The 23,374-nt window shown below is 36.7% G+C and overlaps 1 pseudogene; it reads left to right on the top strand.

The window, feature by feature from the left end:
• Window positions 1–30: 30 nt before the first annotated feature.
• Window positions 31–14,855, top strand: LOC131982818 (interferon-induced very large GTPase 1-like; annotated as a pseudogene).
• Window positions 14,856–23,374: the final 8,519 nt, after the last annotated feature.

Here is a 23,374-nt window from a genome sequence, read left to right as displayed (position 1 = left end):
TCCTGCAGGGGGTGAGAGGGGTTGTCCATGATGGATGCCAGCTTGGATAACATCCTCCTCTCACCCACCTCCTCTATGGAGTCCAGTGGACAGTTTGGGATGGCATGTAAGTGTTACAGGCCTCAAACATGAGTAACCTGTATAAGTTAAGTAAAAGGAGAGACAGGATCCAATCGCTGTTGTAGTTCAGCAGGCTGTCCTCTGTCTTTATTAACAGAATTTAACATCTTTTCACTTTTCACATCAATTTCTTACTCAACTAATTCACATTTGCCCTTCACATTGCAACACAAAATTATATTTTTAACCACTGAAATTATATTATCATATGAATTACTAATCTTTTTTTAATCACACAGTACTATTGGCAACATTGTCATTTTCATGTCTTTCATGGCATTTATCTGCCCTAATTAAGCATATTAATTTGCTTATTGTGTCCTGTATCACAAACTTATCAAACTTTATGAACAATACATTATTATAATACAAATACAGCCTTATCTATTATGATACAAATGTCAAGAAGCTAAATTAGAAATAAACGAAAATACAACACCACGGCCGCCATCCTGCGACTTAATCCACATTGAAAACTCTGCTAAAGTGCACAGAAGTCTCCGACCGAAACAAAACACTAATTCTCTTTCTCAATCTTTGTCAGACACTGTTCCGAATTGTTTTCAAGTAATTGTAAACATATTTTGGTGTAACAACACACGACTAACCTGTATAAGTTAAGTAAAAGCAGAGACAGGACTCAATCGTTGCTGTAGTTCAGCAGGCTGTCCTCTGTCTGAGGGACGGAAGCCCGTTGTCACAACCAGCGCTCACCAACACGATACTCCCCCTTGTGGCGCAAGTGCACAACTACACTCTCAAAAGTATAACCAGTAAATACCTCCAAAACTGGTCTCTTTCACAAAAAATATACACAATAATATAACAATCACACCTCAACTATTGTGACCATACATTTGTGGGTGTCACATAAGTTTTGATTTTCAGCAAATAAATTCAGTTTAGAGGCATTTTGGGATATAAGACAATTCACAAAAGAGGTTGTAACTGCTGATTATTTTCATTATCATTCAAACTGAGGATCATTTTTATGATGAATTGTTCAGTCTATAAAATGAAAGACATTTTTTTTTAAAAACACCTCTGTGCCCAAGAGTTCAGTAAAGTTGGAAAGATATTTAGATTTGTTGTTCCTGTGTCAATAATTCATCAGAGGAACATTGCAATAGATAATTTGGGTTTATGATCATCTGTTTGTTCCCTTTGAGCCACCGTCCATCAATGTGCTCAGTGGTCGTCTATTATTGCTTGAAGATTTGCTCCTAAAAACTTGAGGTGTTTGGAAGAAGTCATGAAAGATGGATGGCCCCACTTACTAGAAATCTACAATGGGCACGAAGTGGGTCAAGTTAAATCCTGAAATATTTTAAATATTTAATCAGTCAAGCATGAAATGAAGCAGAAATGCATTGCACATACTAACTGAGGAGTGTAATATATTTTACAAACAATTTTGGATTATCAGTATTGATGACAATCAGCCTCTATTTTAGTCTATTACAGAATACAGAATCTGCCTTTAAGGTATTAAAAGTTTTATTTTGAAGGATGCGTTGGTGGAAATCTTCCAGTTATTGTGTTATTGTTGAGTGTTTTCTGGACATCGAAAAGAAGATTCGGTGAAATGTTGCACAGTGAACTTCATGTCTGACAAATGAAAGCCTCTTTAGGAATAATCAGGCTGTCCGTCTGTCAGATAATAAGAAACCATCTCAATTCCCAAAATATTCATAATGCTCATGTCTTAAACTATACTACAAGGTTAAAGACTTGAAACTCACAATAATTATTTCTTGGACCACTTGAGGGCAGCAAAAATCAGACAGTATATTTTGTCACAATATAATAATATTGGTCAACAATTAGGAAATGTCTAAGTAAAATTATATATATATATATATATATATATATATATATATGTAACTAGGCTAAACATATTCCCATTGTAAGGAGGATTCTAGGAACTATAAAGCATATATATAATAAGCATATATTTTAAAAAAGCCATTCTATTAATCTTACTGGTTTCTCAACAGCCCAACACACAGAAAACATGATCACAGAAACCAAAATATCCAACATGATACAACCAGCTTGTGCTGCACCATTTCTGTTAATCACATCTTGCATATAGGCAAGACTTCATATTTATTTTTGTTATCATCAACCTTTCTGTCAAATATTTCACATTTTCACATAAAGTATTCCCTCATTTCACAGACTTCTGCACATTTTCCAAATACGCAGATTCTGAAAAAGCTCCAAATGTCTGATTAAAATGTGTCATCATCAATTCTGCTTTCACATTCAAACTGTCTGAACAAGATTCTTCACTCCTGGCCAGGCCTGTAACCTCATTCACTCTCCCATTGTTGCCTGGCAGACTCATGTCACGTCAACACTCCTTAAAATAATAAAGAAAGAAAGAAAGAAAGAAAGAAAGAAAACAGTGTATGCATATTCCATTTATTATAAATGTTTGTTTTCTCCTGATTATCCAAACTATTATATATTAAATATAATGTAAGCTACTATAACTACACAGTACTAGCAGTCATTGAGAAGGCAGAGAAATTCTCCGAGCTGTGTGCAGTGTTTGGTTTTCTGAGTAATGTGAATAAACACAAATATGATCCTTTGGTCAAACTGGTACGTGTCTGGTGTTGATACACTGTACAACCGAGATAGAAGATCTGCCCGCTAAGTTCCAGTCTTGGCCTCTGCTGATAATACTGTGTACATATTTTATGAAGGGAGAACTACTCATAATAATCCTGCTGACATCACAGAATTTTTGGATTATTCAGAGAACTGTTAAAAAAAATGCTTCTTAAATCTTTAGATGTTTGGAAGAGTTCATGAAACATTTTGAGGATGGCCCCCCTTACTCCAAATGATCTGACCATATTAACTTAAATCCTGGAACCTTTTAGACATTCAATCAGTCAAGCATGAAATTAGATAATATGTACATATATATTACATATAATATTATTTATATTGCACATACTGACTAAAGTGTTTAATCAATAAAATAAAGTACTTTCTATATTCTACAAGTGGTTTTAGATGATAGTATTGATGAAAATACTTTATTTTAGTCCATTACAGAGTACAACATCTGCCTTAAAGGTATTAAAAGTTTTACTTTGAATGACACTTCAAAGTGGAAATGGAAAAAAAGAAGTCTTTGTGAAATGTTGCAGATGTGTCATTTTCTTATACTGCCCCTCTGTCAGATATTATGAAACCATCTCAATTCAAACAATATTCATAATGCTAATGTCTTAAAGTATAAGACTCAGCTGATTTGAAACCTGCAAGAATTACACGTGGGGGCAGCAAAAATCAGGCTGTATCAACAAGACTCACAAACGTGATTTGCTTATAAGTTTAAAAAAAACAACAACATATCAACTATTCCTCTTTTTTTTTAAATTAACAAAATTTTAAAAAAGAAATAAAGAACAATAAAAGATCAGGTTTAATATGTAGCTAGAGTTTAACCTGCTGTTCTCAGCCACTCAGTTCTCTGTTTCACTTCTTCATTTTCTTCTAGATATTTATTATAGTTATTATAGATATAATACACAGAAAACATGATCACAGAAACCAAAATATCCGACATGATACAACCAGCTTGTGCTGCACCATCTCTGTTAATGACATCTTGCATATAGGCAAGACTTCATGTTTCTTTTTGTCTTCGTCAACCTTTCTGTTAAATATTTCCATCTTTCCTCTTTTTTTAAAGTATTCAGTATTTCACAGACTTCTGAAAAGTTATATTTTTTATCTCCTGTTGTGTATTAATGTGAAGATGTATTAAAATATCAGACATATAGCAGTTTAAATATGCATCAAACATGTTTTGATAAACACACATAAGTCTGATCAACAGTCACAGTCTCTTCACAGGAAACTTCTGCTTGATTAAGATCAAAGCAACTCTGTTTCAGGAAATTGCACTGCACCATTTGAGAACAATAACAGGAAAGCAAGAGACCTGACACACGAACATTGGGTATAATGTCTGATCAAAGTGTGTCATCATCAATTCTGCTTTCACATTCAAACTGTCTGAACAAGATTCTTCACTCCTGGCCAGGCCTGTAACCTCATTTACTCTCCCATTGTTGCCTGGCAGACTCATGTCACGTCAACACTCTTTAAATTAAAAAAATGAGAAAAAAACAAACAAAGTGTTTGCATATTCCATTCAATATAAATGTTTGTTTTCTCTTGATTACCCAACTATTATTTTATATTTAAAATATAATATATAAGCTACTATAACTACTGTTGATAGTTCAATAAACACTTCATCAAACTCTTTTAACTTAACTTAATTATATTATTATCAATCATAAACTTTTAGAGAGGACACAGTGGTTTGTGCTTGAGTGAAACAAGACTAGTTTTCATCGTTCCATGAACTTGAACATGTTTTTCTTGAAGTCACATGGTTTCTCGGAAAATTAAGGCGTTCACTGAAAAATAATGTTCATGTGGATCAACACAGATCTTTAGACCTATCACATCAAGACAGGTTTGCTAAGAACAGGTGGGAGGGCTTTGTGGAAGAGACACCTAGAATCTAATGTTATAATGCTCTGATCCCTCTGTATACAGGACAGTGACTGGTAGGACTCACAACAAGGCGGCTGCATCTACAAAGACTCAGCAGAACCCAGAAAACACAAGACACAGGTCAGTTTATACAACATTTATATTCATATAGTTTGGACCTGCAAACACAATTATTAGTATGAACTGTTTAAGTTAATACATGTGAACTTGTATGAATTCATTTTTTTTAACTTAGCTTGTTTACTGTGCAGTTTATACATTGCCTTATTGTCATCCTGTACACATAAACAGTCTGTTTTACTTCTTTATTCTTTCCTTTTCTCCTTGAAACCTGAATTCTCTCTAAATCATTGCAGTATTACTCTAAGCTGAAAGCTTTCTTTGTGCCCACATTTATAAAAAAGAAAGAAAGAAATTATAACCTTAATTTTAAACACTGCACACTGTTAGAAAAATTGCATGAGGAAACCTTGAAAATTGATGATCTGTCACCAACAGAAAAAACCTCACCATTTTTCAGCGCAGTTCGTTGATGGGGAAATGAAGAGCTGGAGACGTCCAAGTTCTCAGTTTAACATAGTTTTATTACAATACGTCAAAAAATGTGCACTTTACAGAGAATCTCCGGGTTCAAAAACTCATGTCCCTGAATACAAACAGATGTGTTTCAGTTTGTGAAGTCTGAACCACGACTCTCTCCCTGAACCCATTAAAATACTAACATTTGTTTACAAAACATGCTGGTCAATTTCTTCCAGGAAGTTCCGCCTTCTTGATCGCTGATTCGCCAGTTTTAATTAATACAACGCCACCTGGATGCTTGCTGCCCCAGACAAGGCCATCCTGCCCTGGCCCCTTCTCCAGAACATTCAACAAGACCTGCTGCCTTGTTTTGTATAACAAAGATATTATGTCTACAGAGCCAAAGGTTTTTCTCTGTCTCACATAGATTCTAAAAGTCTAAAAAATGTGAAACAGACAATGAAATATATGTAGTCAAAGTTTCTAAACCAAAATTAACACACAAACATAATCATTGTATCAAAATCATATTGTCTGACTTAATATAAATGCATAGAGATATTTATTACACTCAAGGTTTGACCTTTGATAGTGACCTGCGTCACTCACAGAGACAGAGAACAGAGACAGACAACAGAGGAGCAGAAATCAAGCATAAAATCATTTACCAATATAGAAAATAATCAATTATTTTAACAATTCCCTCTTTTGGCCTAGCATTCATTAGGCCAACTCAAACAAAATTATGAATAGTAGCAATATCAGTGAGCAGCAAAGCATGCATTTCAGAGTGGATAATGTCATTTGATATGGGGAAAGGGTTTTACCTTCGATGACCATGGAGATGAGGCAGACACAGACAGAACAAATACAGAAATACACACAACACACAACACCACTATGCTTGTGTCATCAATATGTCAATTTCTGTACATAATATAGTAATAATATAATAATATTACCACCGTCCACTCTCCCCCTCGGCTCCAGGTGACAGAACAGAGAGCACTATAAGGAGAGACAGCAGAGCAAAACAGAACAACACAGCCGTATCCAAAGCAATCTTTCTGTACCCATTTATCCCAAAAAATGTTTGCAGTATATAATGTCAAACACAATTGATTATATGAATATGATTTTTTCATGAATGTATGATTCTCACAGCTGTTTTCAACCTGATATGGACTTGCTTAACGTGGTTCTGTCCACTTCCTGTTGATGACCTCCAGCCACACACACACTCTCGGAGGGTCTTGCACCCTGCCAGAGCTTTTCTCTGTCTGGAGCTGTCATGTCTCCTGGACCTGTGTGGACAGGAAACTTTCCAGTGCAATTAATGTACAGCAAAAGGACACATGGCAACTGTGGTAAATCCAGGGGCACCCCCCTTTCACCCACAGTGGCTGGTCCTTTAAAACATTTACTGTATGGTAGTGAAGCACACTCAGTGGAAATGAAACCAAAATGAAACACAAAATATCTCAGTACACTGATAACTGAATCAGTATCGGAGAATAAATTGCAAGAAATGTTGGGCAAGAATATACATTCAGGCAGATTGTGAGTCAAACATCAAAAAAAAAAAAAAAAAAATGCTTTTAGCCTTTTCAAAAATCTATTATAAAATAACTTTGACCAATGGGGTAAAAATAGACTGCATTTAAAACGGCTGCAATTTGCTATAGAAATATATATATTTTTGCAATATAATGAATGGATTAAATTTAAATATGCTCTGCATCTGAAGCTGTGTGCATCTAAAGCAACCTCTCTGCTGTTTAAACGTTAAATCTGTTGTTGACGGGACTTCTGACAAATCTCCCCTACCTACGCCTCCATTAAGTTTCTTTTGCAATGCTACCTTTTTTCAGGTCAAATTTTAACTGAATATTGGAGATGTTTGCCTTTTTAATTTTAACTTCCTGTTAACCTCCATTAGACACATAGATGTGTTAATGGCAATGGTTATGGCATACCACTGTGTATTTTTGATGTTCTTAATGTCAGTGGTTCCAACCTGCTAAACTAATGTTAAATGAATTAATTTGTTTTCCTAGTGTGATCCAGTGGATGAACCTGGAGATGTTGAACACCGAAATGATTACAACACAACAGAAGAAGGAGAATCTGATATCAAGCCTGTACCAACAGCAACCACTGGAAAAGGTAACATTTGAATGAATACTACAATAACATGAAAAACTATCACAAGTATAGCTACTTAAGCTTGGAACATTCAGAAAGGCTCAGAGTGAATGTCACAACCCCAGAGCAATGCATAACTCTCATGTGTGGGGAATAGGCAGAGAGGGTTTACACATCACAATATGATGAATGTTTTGGGGGTAAAATGGTGTAAATATATTACATACAGCATTTTTTACCTTTGTGAAACATTAAACTATATTATACTATTATATGTGGGTGTATAATCTATGCAAAACATTTTGGTTTCAATGAGGACAGTACAGATTTACAGTATATATAAAGTATCTAACCTGGTGGTGTGTCATTCAAATTGAAATCAACCCTTGAGCAACCTGCTTCTGATGTGGTCAACAATGATTAACCCTTTCAAACACAGGATCAACCATGGTTCAACCCTGGTTTAGCCCTCAGTGTGAGAGGGGTAAGAGAAAGGCCGGCTGCATCAGAGCCAAAGTAGCACACGTTTGAATTTATTTGTTTCACTGTCATTCAGAACAAAGAATCTAATTCTGGGTGAAACTGAGACATTAGTGTGTCTCCTGTGCGTCAGAATGCAGGAAAAGATGTGTTTGATGTTCAAAATTGTGTCTTTATAAAATTCAGAATAAAACACTCTGTGTTTTTACATAACTGATAATGGAAGTAGCTAACAAGTGAGCTTTAGATTCCTTCACATCTCTGTTTAGAGTTGAACATGCAACACGGTTTAAATCCGAGGAACCCACACGCTCTACAATGAATGTGTTGCTGACCTTACTACCAAAGTAAAGAACAGAAACGCTTAATTCGATTAGAATACAAACAGAGGAACTTGGACTTGATTTCCTTGACAGGATGCCATTTCTCCACTACATCTTTACCACAGATAATGTTCCGAATGTCTAGTATAGCAATTGTGCCCGTTAACCTTTCTTGTTTAACTTTATTGTTTAAACCACAGTTTAATTTAAAACATCAGGTGTTGTGACACATTAAACATCTCATCATCCTTTAGGTATACGTTGTTGACCCATAAGTTTGGAACTGCAGATTTCAAAAGATGCATTAACTTTTGTTAAGTATTTAGAGCTTCAAATCAACATTTGACCAACCCGCAGAGTCTATTTGAGAATCACAATTTCAATTTGAAAAAGCAAAATAGTTTTTTTTTCTTCTAGCCTTAAAGAGGGTGAAGTGATGTCCCTTGCAACCCTGGTAAAATCGATAATGTAGTGAATATAATGACTCTATGATGGTTTACTAATACAGTGCTATTTCCTTTTTTCTTCTTACATCATCCTGCAGTAGAAGAGCTGGAGGAAAATGCAGCTGAAATCAAGGTTGATGAAGTTGAAGAGGTCAACAATGAAAGCAGCAGTAACATTAGTGAGCCGTCAATAGAGGAGACTGACACAGTGAAGGACACAAGTCCAACATCTCATCCTGTTTTAACAGTGAACAAAGAAGGTGATAATTATTTAATTTTCTTTTGTTGTATCACATTTCTACAAAGTCTGGACAATTAAAATCAATATAAAACACACATCAGGCCCTATCTTAACCTCAAGCAAAGTCATATTTATTTTCAGATCGACACAATAGTCATTTTCACGCCTAGCGCTCATGTTCTGTGCGAACTAGCAAATGTTCTTGCATTGACCAACAAAACCTGGTGTATAGTCAACAGGTCAGTATTTTCCAGGGTGGATTATTCAGCTAGTTGGATGGGCCAACATAGAAGGGTTCACAACATTCACACTGGCGATACACAGATTGCAGTTCTACAATTCTACAATGTCATTTAGCAGACGCTTTTATCTAAATCGATGTACAAATGAGAGTTAATACAACACAAGCAAGGATGAAGAAACATAGCAAGAGTAAGTGCCGTGGGTTAAGTTTGAGTCCATTAGGACACAAGTGCTTTTAGGTTGCAAGAGCGGTCAGTGCGATACTTGTCGTAGTCGTCAGTGTAGATCAAGAGTGAAGGTGTTCAGTACAGAGTTGGGCATTTAGTCTCTTCTTAAAGATTGAGAAGGACTCAGCAGAACGGATGGAGTTTGGAAGTTCGTTCCACCTCCAGGGCTCTACAGAGGAGAAGAGTCAGGTTTGAGTTCAGGTTTTCAGCGGCGGAGGAGCCAGACGTCTTTCACTGGAGGAGCGTAGTGGACAGGAGGGTTTGTGGACCTGAACAAAGGAGTTCAGATAAGAAGGGGCAGTGCCCGTTGCTATTTTGTAGGTAAGAGACAAAGCTTTGAATTTGATGCGGGCTGCGACTGGGAGCCAGTGCAGAGAGATGAGGAGCGGAGTGACATGTGCTCTCCAGGGCTAGTTGAAGACCAGACGTGCAGTCACGTTCTGGATCATCTACAGAGGCTTGGTGGTGCACGCACGAAGACTCGCCAGTAGACACGAGCGGGTTTGAATGAGAGATGTTGTTAAGAGATGAGGCAAGAGAGGAACAAAGAGTGTCTATGGCCTCGTTAACACCAAGTGATGAAAATTCCTTGGGAGGAGGCAAGCTGGTCAAGACCTCGTTTGAGAGCTGGGTTGACGTAAGGGTCTGAAGGTTTTGACGAAAAGAGACCCATTTTAAAGGACCTTGAGTGTTCTCCAGCTGAGAGACCGTGAACTGAATAAAGAAGTGGTCAGAAAGATGTAGGGGTGTGACAATCAAGTTTGCAGTGGAGCATATGCGAGTGAAGATCAAGTCAAGTGTTTTGCCCGCTTTGTGAGTAGGAGGGGTGGCGACCTGTTTGAGGTCAAATGATGACAAAAGAGACAGGAAGTCAGAAGCTTGGGCTCTCTCAGTGTGGATATTCATGTCTCCCATGACAATCAGTGGTGTTTCCTCATCAGGGAGGGCCGAGAGTAGCATGTCAAGCTCTACAACTAAGTTCAGTTGGCACCCTGGCAGTCGGTATATAATGACAACAATGAGTTTAGCTGGAAATGTAACCCTCATTGCATGGTGTTCAAAGGAAGAGATGTTGCTGAGCAGCATGGTGAATTTCCAGCTTTTGCAAATGAGGACACCAGTGCCGCCTCCGCATCCAACAGATCGTAGCGTGTGGGAGAAGTTAGGGTCAGCAGAGAGTGCTGCTGGTGTGGCATTGTTTTCTGGGCAGATCCAGGTTTCAGTCAGAGCAAGCACTTGTAAGTTCGATAGATTAACCTGCGCTTGGATGAATTCAGTCTTGTTTACAGCTGATTGGCAGTTCCATAAGCCGAAGGTGAAAGAAGAGTGGGTGGGTGAGGCTTTCCTGAGTGTGGAAAGATTCTCAGGGTTGCGTCGTCTGCAACACATTCTGTGTTACCGGTAACCATGAATGAGGGGGATGCTGTCATAGTACATGTTGCCTGAATGAGTAGGAAAGGAGTAGAAAGTGATTTACAGTCCGTGTCCTTGCTCGGTGGAATCGCGCAGGGAGACTCGCAGGTCTTTACCAAATTTGGTCTTCACACAATGAGGGCTAACGCTTCCGCTGACCCTACAGTGAAGCAGAGTCTACATATACCAGGCGGGTCCACTGCTGGACCCGCCCCTCTGCGTCACTCAAGCGAATTAGCAAATCGGCGCCTAGCAAGCGCGTCGTCACTTCCTTACTAACACAATGTCTACAATTATCCCTTACGGCCACAAAACAGCACGAAACCCAGACAAACTCGAACGAAAAAACCACAAAACCTTACTGACCTGTCTCTGTCTCTAACATACAACACAGTGATTGTTCTGACAAAATGTTTGTTAGCTTCTTAAGAGCCGGCAGAGCAGTTGCAGTTGATGGGACAGAGGTTTGGGAGATGGTGGAGGCAGTAAACTGCTTGTCAGATTTTCAGAGATCAAAGATACATTTCTTCCTTGTCAAGGAAAATTGTGGCATGATTGGTCCATAATAAACAAAGAACTGTATCACCTCAAAGAAAACATTGAGGAGGAGAAATGTCAAAAGCAAAAGCAACTGATAGAAATTAGACAGAAACAATGCACTGCGCCCTGCAGTGAACTGATGAAGTTGTTCATTGAAAACCTCTCATCTTTACCATCAACAGACAAAAAGTATTTCCTGAAATGGACTCAGATCTCAATAGATGCTCTCTCCACTGATGCTCTCTCATTAATTCTCCAAAGATATGATAAAAAGTGGTCTGACATGTTGGAATTGAAGAAGAAGCATGGCAAAACTGATCTAAAGGAAAAGCAAACTGAGCTTGAAAAGATATCAACAAAACTACAGTCAGCAACTTTTGGCTTGGAGCACATCTTTAGAGAAATGGGACAGATCTATGAAGCCCATGCATCTCTGCAGAAACAAACAAAGGAGGAACAGACTGACTGGTCTAAATACCCTGAGCTGGCTGCAGAACTGATGATATCAGGACACCCAATGGAGCTGATGGATGGTGATGCAGGTCATGTGCCTTTAACATGGATCTCTAGTCTTTTAGATGAAGTCATCAAGAAACTGGGTGACAAGAAAGTTTTTGTTTTGTCGGTATTAGGCGTACAAAGCAGTGGAAAATCAACAATGCTCAATGCCATGTTTGGCTTACAGTTTGCAGTGAGTGCTGGAAGGTGCACCAAGGGGGCCTTCATGCAGCTGGTCAAAGTGTCAGAGGAGATCAAGAAAGACTTTCAGTTTGACTACATTCTAGTTGTGGACACTGAAGGACTGCGGGCTCTTGAGTTGGAAGGTAACAACACTCTTCACCATGACAATGAACTGGCAACATTTGTTGTTGGTCTGGGAAACTTGACACTGATCAACATCTTTGGAGAGAATCCAGCTGAGATGCAAGATGTTCTGCAGATTGTTGTTCAGGCTTTCATGAGGATGAAGAAAGTTAAACTTTCTCCAAGTTGTGTGTTTGTTCATCAGAATGTTACAGATATTCCAGCTGCAGAAAAAAACATGGATGGAAAGAGACGGCTTCAAGAAAAACTGGACCAGATGGCCCAACTAGCAGCCAAAGAGGAGGTTTGTGATGCTGAGTGCTTCAGTGACGTCATTGCATTTGATGTGCAGAAAGATGTGAAATACTTTGCTCAACTCTGGAAGGGAAGTCCACCTATGGCTCCTCCAAATCCAGGTTATAGTGAGAGTGTCCAGGAGCTGAAGACCATCATCCTCTCTAAAGCTTCACAGTCTGCTGGGATCGCTCTCTCACAGTTCAAAAGCAAAATTCAGTACCTGTGGAATGCCCTGTTGAATGAAAACATTGTTTTCAGTTTCAAAAACACACTTGAGATTGCAGTGTACAGAAAACTTGAGGAGCAGTACGGCAACTGGACCTGGGCCCTGCGGAGCAACATGTTGACCATTGAGAACCAGCTTTCTACCAGAATTCAAAGAGGAGAACTTGACAAGGTTGACCTTAATTATCTTCATAAAGAAATGAACAAAACCTATGAAGAAATCAAAAAAGCAATGACAGCGTACTTTAATGATAACAGAGACAAAGAAACGTTGGTTCAGTGGCGAGGACGATTTGAAAGTAAAATCAAGGAGTTTCTTGATGAACAAGTGAGCAAAATTAAAAGAAAACTGGATGAAGTCATCGAGCAGAAGAATGCTTGTAAAAAGCTAGATTATAAGAAGACAGAGTTTGAGAACAAGCTGCTACAAAAGAGCAAAGAGCTCGCTCATCAGCTAAAAGACAAGGCAAAAGATGAAGAGGAACTTAAAAAGCACTTCAACTCTGTCTGGAGTGGCTGGGTCCATGAACTAACTGCAGATATAAAACCTATTGAGGACATCTACTATGAAGAAGATCAGACAACTATCCTTCAGGAGCTTGGTTTTGAATGGTCTCTCATACATGAATCCAAAAGCAGTGGAAGATACAGAGAAATATCAAAGGTTGTTCACTATGCTGATTATTTTACCAAACACCATAAGCAGTGTAAAACAGGCCAACAAGATGAGACAAAAAACACATGGAAGAAATTATTTTCTGGAAAAACTGCAGAATCAAAATCAGACTTGGTTCTGACGTATAAAGAACAGCAACTGATCAAATCCCTCATTGATGATATTGAAGAACGTTCTCTTCATGCAATAAAGAGCAAGCCTGTAGCTTCAAGTGGTTATAGAACAGCTTACTTGCAAGAAGTGGCCAACGACGTCAAAGAAAGTGTAAAAACTTTTGAATCACAGAAGGAATTTGCTGTGAAGAAGGAGTTCACAGTTGATCTCTTACTGTACGTGTTTCACAGAGCAGAGAGTTGGCTTTTAGAGTCCCACAAGAAATTCAAAAGGAACAACGATGCACTCGCTTATGTAGAAAGCAAAAAAATGCAATACTACAACATTTTCAAAAGCTTCTGCAAAGGAAGCTCGTCTGCTGTTGTGCTCGGAGAACTGATCTGTGAGAAACTGAAGAGTTCAACTGTTGAGGCCGTCTGTAACAAGACTGCCATTGATCTCGCTGGAGAGATGAGGTGCAACAACCCAGCATTTAACGGGAACAGGCTGAACTTGGAGAAACATTTGTTGAAGTCACTGGCAGAGAAAGAGGACTTTGATGGTTTTATCACCTACATCCATGACCCAAGAAACCAAGCAGAGTCTTTTATAAGCGAGGAAGTACAGAAATACATCTTCACAGAAAACAGAGATAAAGCAAAGAATATACTCAAGAAAAATGTTGAAGACATCAGAAAACTTGTTAGTCAGGCTTTATTTGACGCAACAGAGAAAGTCATAAGACAGAGAGGAGACACAGACATGTGGATGGAGGAATTTTCTAGTTTGCTAGAAGCTAAGCTAACATTTGACACCATCTGTTGTCAAAACTTCAGTGACATAAACTACTTTGACTTTCTTAGAGAAGAGACAGAAAAAGGCCTTGTATCTGTTATGAAGGAAGTCAGCAGTCTCTCATTGGATGAGATGGAAAAATTCAGGATGAAGCCTGATCAAATCCTCATCGATCAGCTGTGTAACTGCTGCTGGGTAAAGTGTCCATTCTGTGCAGCTGTTTGTACCAACACACTGAAAGATCACAGTCCTGACAAACACAACGTCCCTTTCCATCGCCCCTGGGGGATTAAGGGATGTCACTATAGAGGGACAGTTGTCATTAGTTGCCAGTGATAGAAGTTTCTACCCCAGTCATGATTCAGATGAGACCTTTCCTTATAAACAGTATCAAAGTGCTGGGGGAGAGTTTGCTACATGGGAGATTACTCCTGAAGCATCAAAGCTGACATAGTGGAAATGGTTTGTATGTCGATTTCAAAATCAACTGGAAGACCACTATAAAAAAAAATTCCAAGACAGAGGAGAAATTCCCAGTGAGTGGAGAAACTACAGTAAACAAGATGCTATTAAAAGTCTTGATGACACGTACAATCTGTGAGTGATTCACAAACAAACAAGCTCTCCTCAAAGTAACAGAAGTCCAAAGTTTCTTCATGTGACTGAAGTAGTGAAGAGAGAGAAAATACATTAACAATGATGAGGATTAATCATTTCTCGAATGAGTATAAAGTAACTGCTTTTAATATAAATATGTAACGTTTTGCAGTATGACATTGAGTTGAAGGGATTCAAGAAAAATTCTGTTAAACAAGGAGAATGCAAGGCATGTATAATTATAAATTGCATATTCTCTGCCATTAAAGAATGAGCACAAATTATGAGACATCAGAAATAGCTATAGGTTTTTTGTCTAACTAAATTGTGCGTTTTGTTTTTGTTGTTTCTTCATTTTTATGGAATTTCTTAAGTGAATGTTTAAAGGGAAACTTATTCAAAAAGTGATAAAGAAGGAGTTTCTCATTTGTTGAATACTATGGTGGTATTTTTATTTTTCATTTGTAAAGCATTAATGGGACATTTTAGTAGTTGTTTAAAGTTTAAGAGCAAAGGGTTAAGATGTTAAGCTGAGACATGTCAGATCTATACAATTTATTTCATTTGAAACAAGACATGGCACCTTTAATTGGTTGAGATTTTTTTTCTTTTTTTTTTTTACCACAATCCAGATCTCATTAAAATCATTAAAAAAGGATTTTCTTAAGTTGTACATAAATATGTTTGTAATTTTTTGCTTTGTAGTTTAAAAAAAAGGAACATAGTTGATTGTGAAAATGCATGAAACTTGTAATTGAGAAAGAAAAGTCAAACATTTGAAAGTTGATACGAGGAATTCCTTTTTTCACATTTTGTGCTTTTCACACATCATTTTTTTGGTTATTGCATATTTTCTCATGTCATCTGTTATTATTTGATAAAAACTTGATCAATGATGTTTTGTCTTTCTCAAGAATATAGAGTATTCAACATATTGACATTTTTATGCCTATATTGTTGCCTGTGATTTCTGCAGTATATTGATATTCGGAATTACTGACAGAATTATCAGCCAGTGTGAAAAAAAAACTTATAATGAAAAAATAAATATACCGTGTACACGACTCTTGGAATTTAAGTGTCTTCTGTTCTGTCTCATTATGAAAAGACCACACTCTTTATTTTTTGTATTCCTCTTAAATCTTGACTTTTTAGTCTAGTTTTAGTAGATTATAACACTTGACATTTTAGTAATCGAAAGATTTATTGGCTAGTTTTACACATAACATTTTATTCAAGTTTTAATCAAGAGTGTTCATTTTAAACAAACTCCATTAAAAAAATCCATCCAATGGATTTCAAGGTAAAAAAAAAAACATTGACAGAAGAAAGACAAGTTGTATGATTAAGAATGCAGCTTGGCAGAGAATGTGTATGGTCTGATGCTGTAAACATTTAACATTTACACAAATATGCATATTTAAATTGAACAACATCATTCAACAATGAGGCCCAAAGATAAATGAAATAGTGTCTTTGCAATAGACTAGATGATGAGGAAAGTAAATAACAAAAACAGACAATGACAAAGACGTAAAGCCGTAGTGTTAGTGTTGTATCAGACTGTAATGAACAGAAACTACCTAGCATTTGTGAATTAGTCTTGTGATGTCATACATAAGCATACATCCATAACACCATTGTCTGTCCATGACGTTATAGCAGTCATCAACCAGCAGAGCTCGTTGTTGAGCCTCCAGTCTCCTTTCCCTTATCGTTGGTTCCCTTCTATCCAGCTCTATTTCCCCATCCTAGATGGCACAGAACTCTAATACACACCCACCAAACAGAGAGAAAAATACACACACATTCCTTCAACAAGGTGTGTATTGTATTTCCTTTCACACAGTTAATCTGAGCTATTGAAAGTTCCAGATAAAGACATGACTAGTAATGAGAGAATCCACTGGGAATTAATGAAGGGCTTCCACCTTATTATTAAAGACTCATATTCATATTTTTTTTTTTATTATACTGGGATTAGGGATGTTAATGATGAATCAATTATTTGTGACTTGCTATAAATAATTAAACTGTTTAAAAACTATTTTTATTAACTAAATGATGAACTGATAATGCAGAGTAATGCAGAAGGAACATGTAGTGTAACTGCCAGAATATATTGTGAGTGTTTTACTCTTTAATGAGATTGAGTTACAGGTGTGTTTGGTCAACACCAGCAGAAAGGACCACGCCAACTGTCCTCAGAGGACAGTCGTCCCAGCAGAAAGGACCACACCAACTGTCCTCAGAGGACAGTCGTCCCAGGACATCATTCCAGCTGAGCAGCTGTGGAGTTTATTTACTATCTTTATTCAGGAGCAGGATTTTCACTTTGAGTTGATGTTACTGATCTCTCTCAAACCTCTTCTCTTGTACTCAAAATATCACAGCTCACACGCAGATTGTCTCTCCTTAAACAGAAAACTGTGTGTTTGCACTCAAAACTTGCTGCTTAGACAAATTTTCTTCGCCCTCCCTTGAACTCTTCTCCTTGGATTCAAACTGTTTGTGTGCGCTCTCAGATCACACTTGGCCACTACATTAGAAGGTAAAGCCCTCTGTATTGTTGCGCTGCTTGCTCTGTTCTTTTAATGGTCTGTTTTCAATTGTTGACAATTATTTGTAGTATTTGGTTTCTTTCCGTCTCCTCTGGAGTTCTCATGTACAGACACACTTTCTCTTTCATCATCATCATTTTCATCAGACAGTGAAACTTCATTTATGTCCCCAACACGGACCTGATACCAACCTGATGTCTCCATAAGGAACTCAAGTGATGATGATTGCTCACAGGCCAAAGAGGTGAAGTGTTATGTTCAGGAATTGAAGTAACATATTGTTATCTGTATTGTAGACTGTGTTAGAGGTTCTATGAATTCTGACAAATCCTGTCTGCTGTTGTTGTACAGATAAAATACCAGCGAGATGATGGCATGTAAGTTTTGATTTTCAGCAAATAAATTCAGTTTAGAGGCATTTGGGATATAAGACACAAAAGAGGTTGCAACTGTTGATCATTTTCATTATCATTCAAACTGAGGATAATTTTTATAATGAATTGTTCTGTCTATAAAATGACAATTCATCAGAGGAACATTGCTGTAGATAATATGGGTTTATGATCATCTGTTTATTCCCTTTGAGCCACCGTCCATCAATGTGCTCAGTGGTCGTCTATTATTGCTTGAAGATTTGCTCCTAAAAACTTGAGGTGTTTGGAAGAAGTCATGAAACATTTTGAGGATGGCCCCACTTACTACAAATCTTCAATGGGCACGGAATGGGTCAAGTTAAATCCTGAAATCTTTTAAATATTCAATCAGTCAAGCATGAAATGAAGCTGAAATGCATTGCACATACTGACTGTGGAGTGTAATCAATCAAATAAAGGACTTTATATATTATACAAACAATTTTGGATCAGTATTGATGATAATCAGCCTTTATTTTAGTCTATTACAGAGTACAGAATCTGCCTTTAAGGTATTAAAAGAAAAGTTAAAGTAAAAAAAACATTGACAGAAGAAAGACAAGTTGTATGATTAAGAATGCAGCTTGGCAGAGAGTGTGTCTGGTCTGATGCTGTAAACATTTAACATTTACACAAATATGCATATTTAAATTGAACAACATGATTGATGAGGCCCAAAGATAAATGAAATAGTGTCTTTGCAATAGACTAGATGATGAGGAAAGTAAATAACAAAAACAGACAATGACAAAGACATTTTTAAAGCTGTAGTGTTAGTGTTGTATCAGACTGTAATGAACAGAAACTACCTAGCATTTGTGAATTAGTCTGGTGATGTCATACATAAGCATACATCCATAACACCATTGTCTGTCCATGACGTTATAGCAGTCATCAACCAGCAGAGCTCGTTGTTGAGCCTCCAGTCTCCTTTCCCTTATCGTTGGTTCCCTTCTATCCAGCTCTATTTCCCCATCCTTGATGGCATAGAACTCCAATACACACCCACCAAACAAAGAGAAAAAATACACACACATTCCTTCAACAAGGTGTGTATTATATTTATTTTATTTTATTTATTACTTTATTTTTAGTCTATTACAGAGTACAGAATCTGCACTTAAGGTATTAAAAGTTTTATTTTGAAGGATGCATTGGTGGAAAGTCTTCCTTTTATTGTGTTATTGTTGAGTGTTTTCTGAACATCGAAAATAAGTCTCGGTGAAATGTTGCACAACTAACTTCATGTCTGACAAATGAAAAGCGTATTTTGGTATATTCGGGCTGTCCTTCTGTCAGATAATATGAAACCATCTCAATTCCAATAATATTCATAATGCTCATGTCTTAAACTATACTACAAGGTTAAAGACTTGGAACTCACAATAATTATTTCTTTCGCCACTTGAGGGCAACAAAAATCAGACTATATTTGGTCACAATATCACAGAACAATCAGGAAATGTTTAATATGGAGCTACAGTTTAACATACTGTTCTCACTTATTTCTCGGTTTCACTGCTTAATTTTCTATGAACTTTTACTTAAATAAAAATATTTAAAAATCATATCTTTTTAAAAGAAAATAGGCTAAACATATTCCCATTTTAAAGTGGATACTAGGAACTATTAGGCATGTATCATTAATCAATTTATTATATTTTTTTAAAGAAAAGTCATTTTTATTAATCTTACTGGTTTCTCAACAGCCCAACACACAGAAAACATGATCACAGAAACCAAAATATCCGACATGATACAACCAGCTTGTGCTGCACCATCTCTGTTGATCACATCTTGCATATAGGCAAGACTTCATATTTATTTTTGTTGTCTTCAACCCTTCTTCAAAATATTTCCAGTATCCCAAGTATCCAGTATTTCACAGATCACTGCACATTTTTCAAATACACAGATTTTCGAGCTTCAACTGTCGATCAAAGTCAACATCAATTCTGCTTTCACATTCAAACTGCCTGAACAAGATCCTTCACTCCTGGCCAGGCCTGTAACCTCATTCACTCTCCCATTGTTGCCTGGCAGACTCATGTCACGTAAACACTCCTTAAAATAAAAAGAAATTAGAAAACTAACAAACAAACAAGTGTATGCATATTCCATTCAATACAAATGTTAGTTTTCTCCTGATCATCCAAACTATTATATTAAATGTTAAATATCATAGAATAAGCTACTATAACTACTGTTGATAGTTCAATAAACACTTCATCAAACTGTATTAACTTAACTCAATTATATTATTATCAAAGATAAACTTTTAGAGAGGACACTGTACATGTTCAGAGTTGACAGTGGTTTGTGCTTCATTGTATTTGATTCAAACAAGAATAATTTAATCGTTCCATGAACTTGAACATGTTTTCCTTGAAGTCACATGGTTTCTCTGAAGATTAAGGCGTTCACTGAAAAATAATGTTCATGTGGATCGACACAGATCTTTACACCTATCACATCAAGACAGGTTTGCTAAGAACATGTGGGAGGGCTTTGTGGAAGACACACCTGGATGTGAATGTTTACAATGCTCTGATTTCTCTGTATATAGGTCAGTGACTGGTAGGACACAACAAGGCGGCTGCATCTACAAAGACTCAGCAGAACCCAGAAAATAAAAAACACAGGTCAGTTTATACATAATTTCTATTTGAATAGTCTGGACCTGCAAACACACTTATTATACGTATTAACTTATCTCATTTAAGATTATACATGTAAAGTTGTATGAATTTATTTATTTTTAAATGTTGCTTGTTTACTATGCAGTACACACATTCCCTTATTGACATCCTGTACACATAAACTGTTTTACTTCTTTATTCTTCCCTTTTCTTCTTGAGACCTGAATTCTCTTTAAATTACTGCAGTATTACACAAAGCTGAAACCTTTCTTTGTGTGCACATTTAAAAAAAATAAAACACGCATTTGAAAGCAAGACACAACTCACAGTGTCAGCATTTAAGAGGAGGAAGATTGCTCCTTAAACTTTATCGCCTGATCAAAATGCGTCATTACCATTTCCACTGTGACATTTAAACTGGCTTGACAACATTTATTAGCCTACACTTCAGGCCAGTTTTCTCAAGTTGCTTGGCAAAAACAACAACAACAACAACAACAACAACACATCCTGAATAGGAAAACAACTTATAATTACTTAAATTATAGGCTATAATTAATATAATTATAGTATCATCCTACTGAACAAAGGGCATCATTGTCATCTGTTCTTTCACATTTAAACTGGCTGAACAACATTTGTGTACACCACAGACATTTGACTGATGAAATCTCTCCTAAGGACTGTTCAGGCTTGACAGGTCTGTTTCTCTGCATCATACAATGGTTCAGTGTCTGCACTGTTTACTAACAGCATAAAGGTATTCGGCGTTCTTCGAGTCCAAAAGATTTTATTTCTTCATAAAAATACTCCATCGACTCCTATGTCTCCATTTCTACAAATTGTATTGAAACATACATTTGATTGGAAAACATGGACGCAAGTGTATACGTTCTATTTGACAGAACAAAACAGGTCACCAGATTCTACACAGGCTACTTGTTTAAAATGTATCGTTTGTCAGATCCATTTCGGTCATGCTGAATTGGACAACCGTAATAAAAAAGTTCATCTAGTGACCGTAGCAGTTATGAAGGATGCCAAGGCAGAACTGATGTGATGGAGAGTGGAAAGCAGCAGTGGAAGCAAGGATATAGATGATAACGACTGACAAAGTCCACCTTGGAAGGGTGGGAGGGATGGTGTATTTAAGTATATAGGACCTGACGACTTACTGTATGTGGTTTTATGATTTGGAGCACTTGTTGAAACTTTTTCCAAACAGATGTATATATTTCTTTATCAAATCATTTGTTCAAGAAGTTTGAAAATGTGTTGCATTTGTCTAAATGTCTCTTTCCTATGACTCTTACAGGAAGAAGACGTGATGAGATGGAGGAGGAGGACAATGAAGACACAACAGATGGAGAACAGTCTAAACTCATGTCTGCAGTCCCATCTGTGGCAAATGATAAAGGTAACTACAATTTCTAAATTGAAAATTAACCTTCAATGAAGATTGTGAATTCAATATCTTACACCCCAAATTATAATTTGTATATTTATATTCATTTACATAATGCAAAGTGAGTGAACAGAAGAAAATCTAAATCAAATCAAGATTTTGGTGTGACTACCCTTAGCCTCAAACCAGCATCAATCTGGTTAAGGCTTTTGCACAGTACTGTATATATAAACAAAAACTAGAAAGATTTTCTTCAAAAAGTGAAGATAACACAGGCGGAGTAATTGGTTTGTAAATGATTATTTTGGGGATCAAGTAATCCAGAATCCAACTTTAGTTGATTCTTTTATATTTGATTTAGTGCATTCAGTAATTTTTCTTATGTTTTCCTGCAACAGATACATTGGCAGAGAATTTAGCTGAAACCAAAGTGAAGGTAAGATCTTTCATCTTCATTAGTCATTAGTCAGCAACATACAGCTAGAGTCTGATTTTAACTCTCATATTCACATATCCAACTGAAGATTGTAGCCATTTTCCTTTATACTTGCGATTTGAACGTCTCAGATTGACACAGGAAGTGGATAACACATCGAAAAGAGTTAATGTTCTTCTTTTAACTTTATTCTTATTCTCTTTGCATTTAGTGAGTGTACATTAATTCACCTTACTGTCATTTTATCTGATATTGTTTAGTGAATTGGTGTACCACTGTGGGGTTTTTTAAATCCTTGTTTGGTTTGTTTATCTTGATTTTTATGGGCTTGTTCCTATTAATTCCCATAGAAAACCGCAACCCTAACTGCTACAGATAAAAACTGGGACCCATATGGAATATTTACATCTCTGAAATGGTCTATTGGCCTGGTCACCACCATCACACACAATTTTCATTTCAATTGGTTGAACTTGGTGAACTAAAGATTATACAGAATCATGTTTTTTCTTAGTGTGATTTAGCAAATGAGGCTGAACACTCAGAGAAGATTGATGTAACCAAGTCTGAAGACAAGTCTTCTGTGACCAGTGACAAAGGTAATGGTTCAACCAAGAATTTTAAATTTAAATGAAATGAATGAATTAATTTCATAGATTATAGTTTGATTACATTTGAAATGCTGTTAAAAAGGGGAACCAACTAAATCAAACCAATCTCTGTTTTCTGGAGGCTTTGACACTTCAACAGGAGCGGCTGACCAAGTTAAAGACATCCAAACTAAAGGAAGCAATGACATTAGTGAGCCATCTGCAGAGAAAAGTGAAGCACCGGAGGGCACAAGTACAACACCTCAGACTGCTTCAACTGATAGTAAAGAAAGTGAGAATCACTTCATTACTTCTCATGTTGTTTTTGCAAATGTGTTTTACTGTGAGGCTGTTGTGATAATTGCAGTGATGTTATTCAGATTATTTTGTTTCAGTCCTAACTGAACTCACATGCATTGATAATTAATTAATTAATTAATTGGTGACAAAAATGCCATTAAGATTGGATCAAAAAACCTCTTACTTGACCATTACGAGCAAATAAATGTCAAAGCAACTATAATTCATGTTTCTCCTTGTAACAGCAATGTAAAAAAATTGCAGTGTTGAAAGAGTTACTCATAGTTATTTA

This window comes from Centropristis striata, chromosome 13 (assembly GCF_030273125.1).
Source record: "Centropristis striata isolate RG_2023a ecotype Rhode Island chromosome 13, C.striata_1.0, whole genome shotgun sequence".
NCBI classification, from domain to species: Eukaryota; Metazoa; Chordata; class Actinopteri; order Perciformes; family Serranidae; genus Centropristis; species Centropristis striata.
Note: the sequence above shows the minus strand (reverse complement) of the source record. Positions and strands in the feature narration are given on the sequence as shown.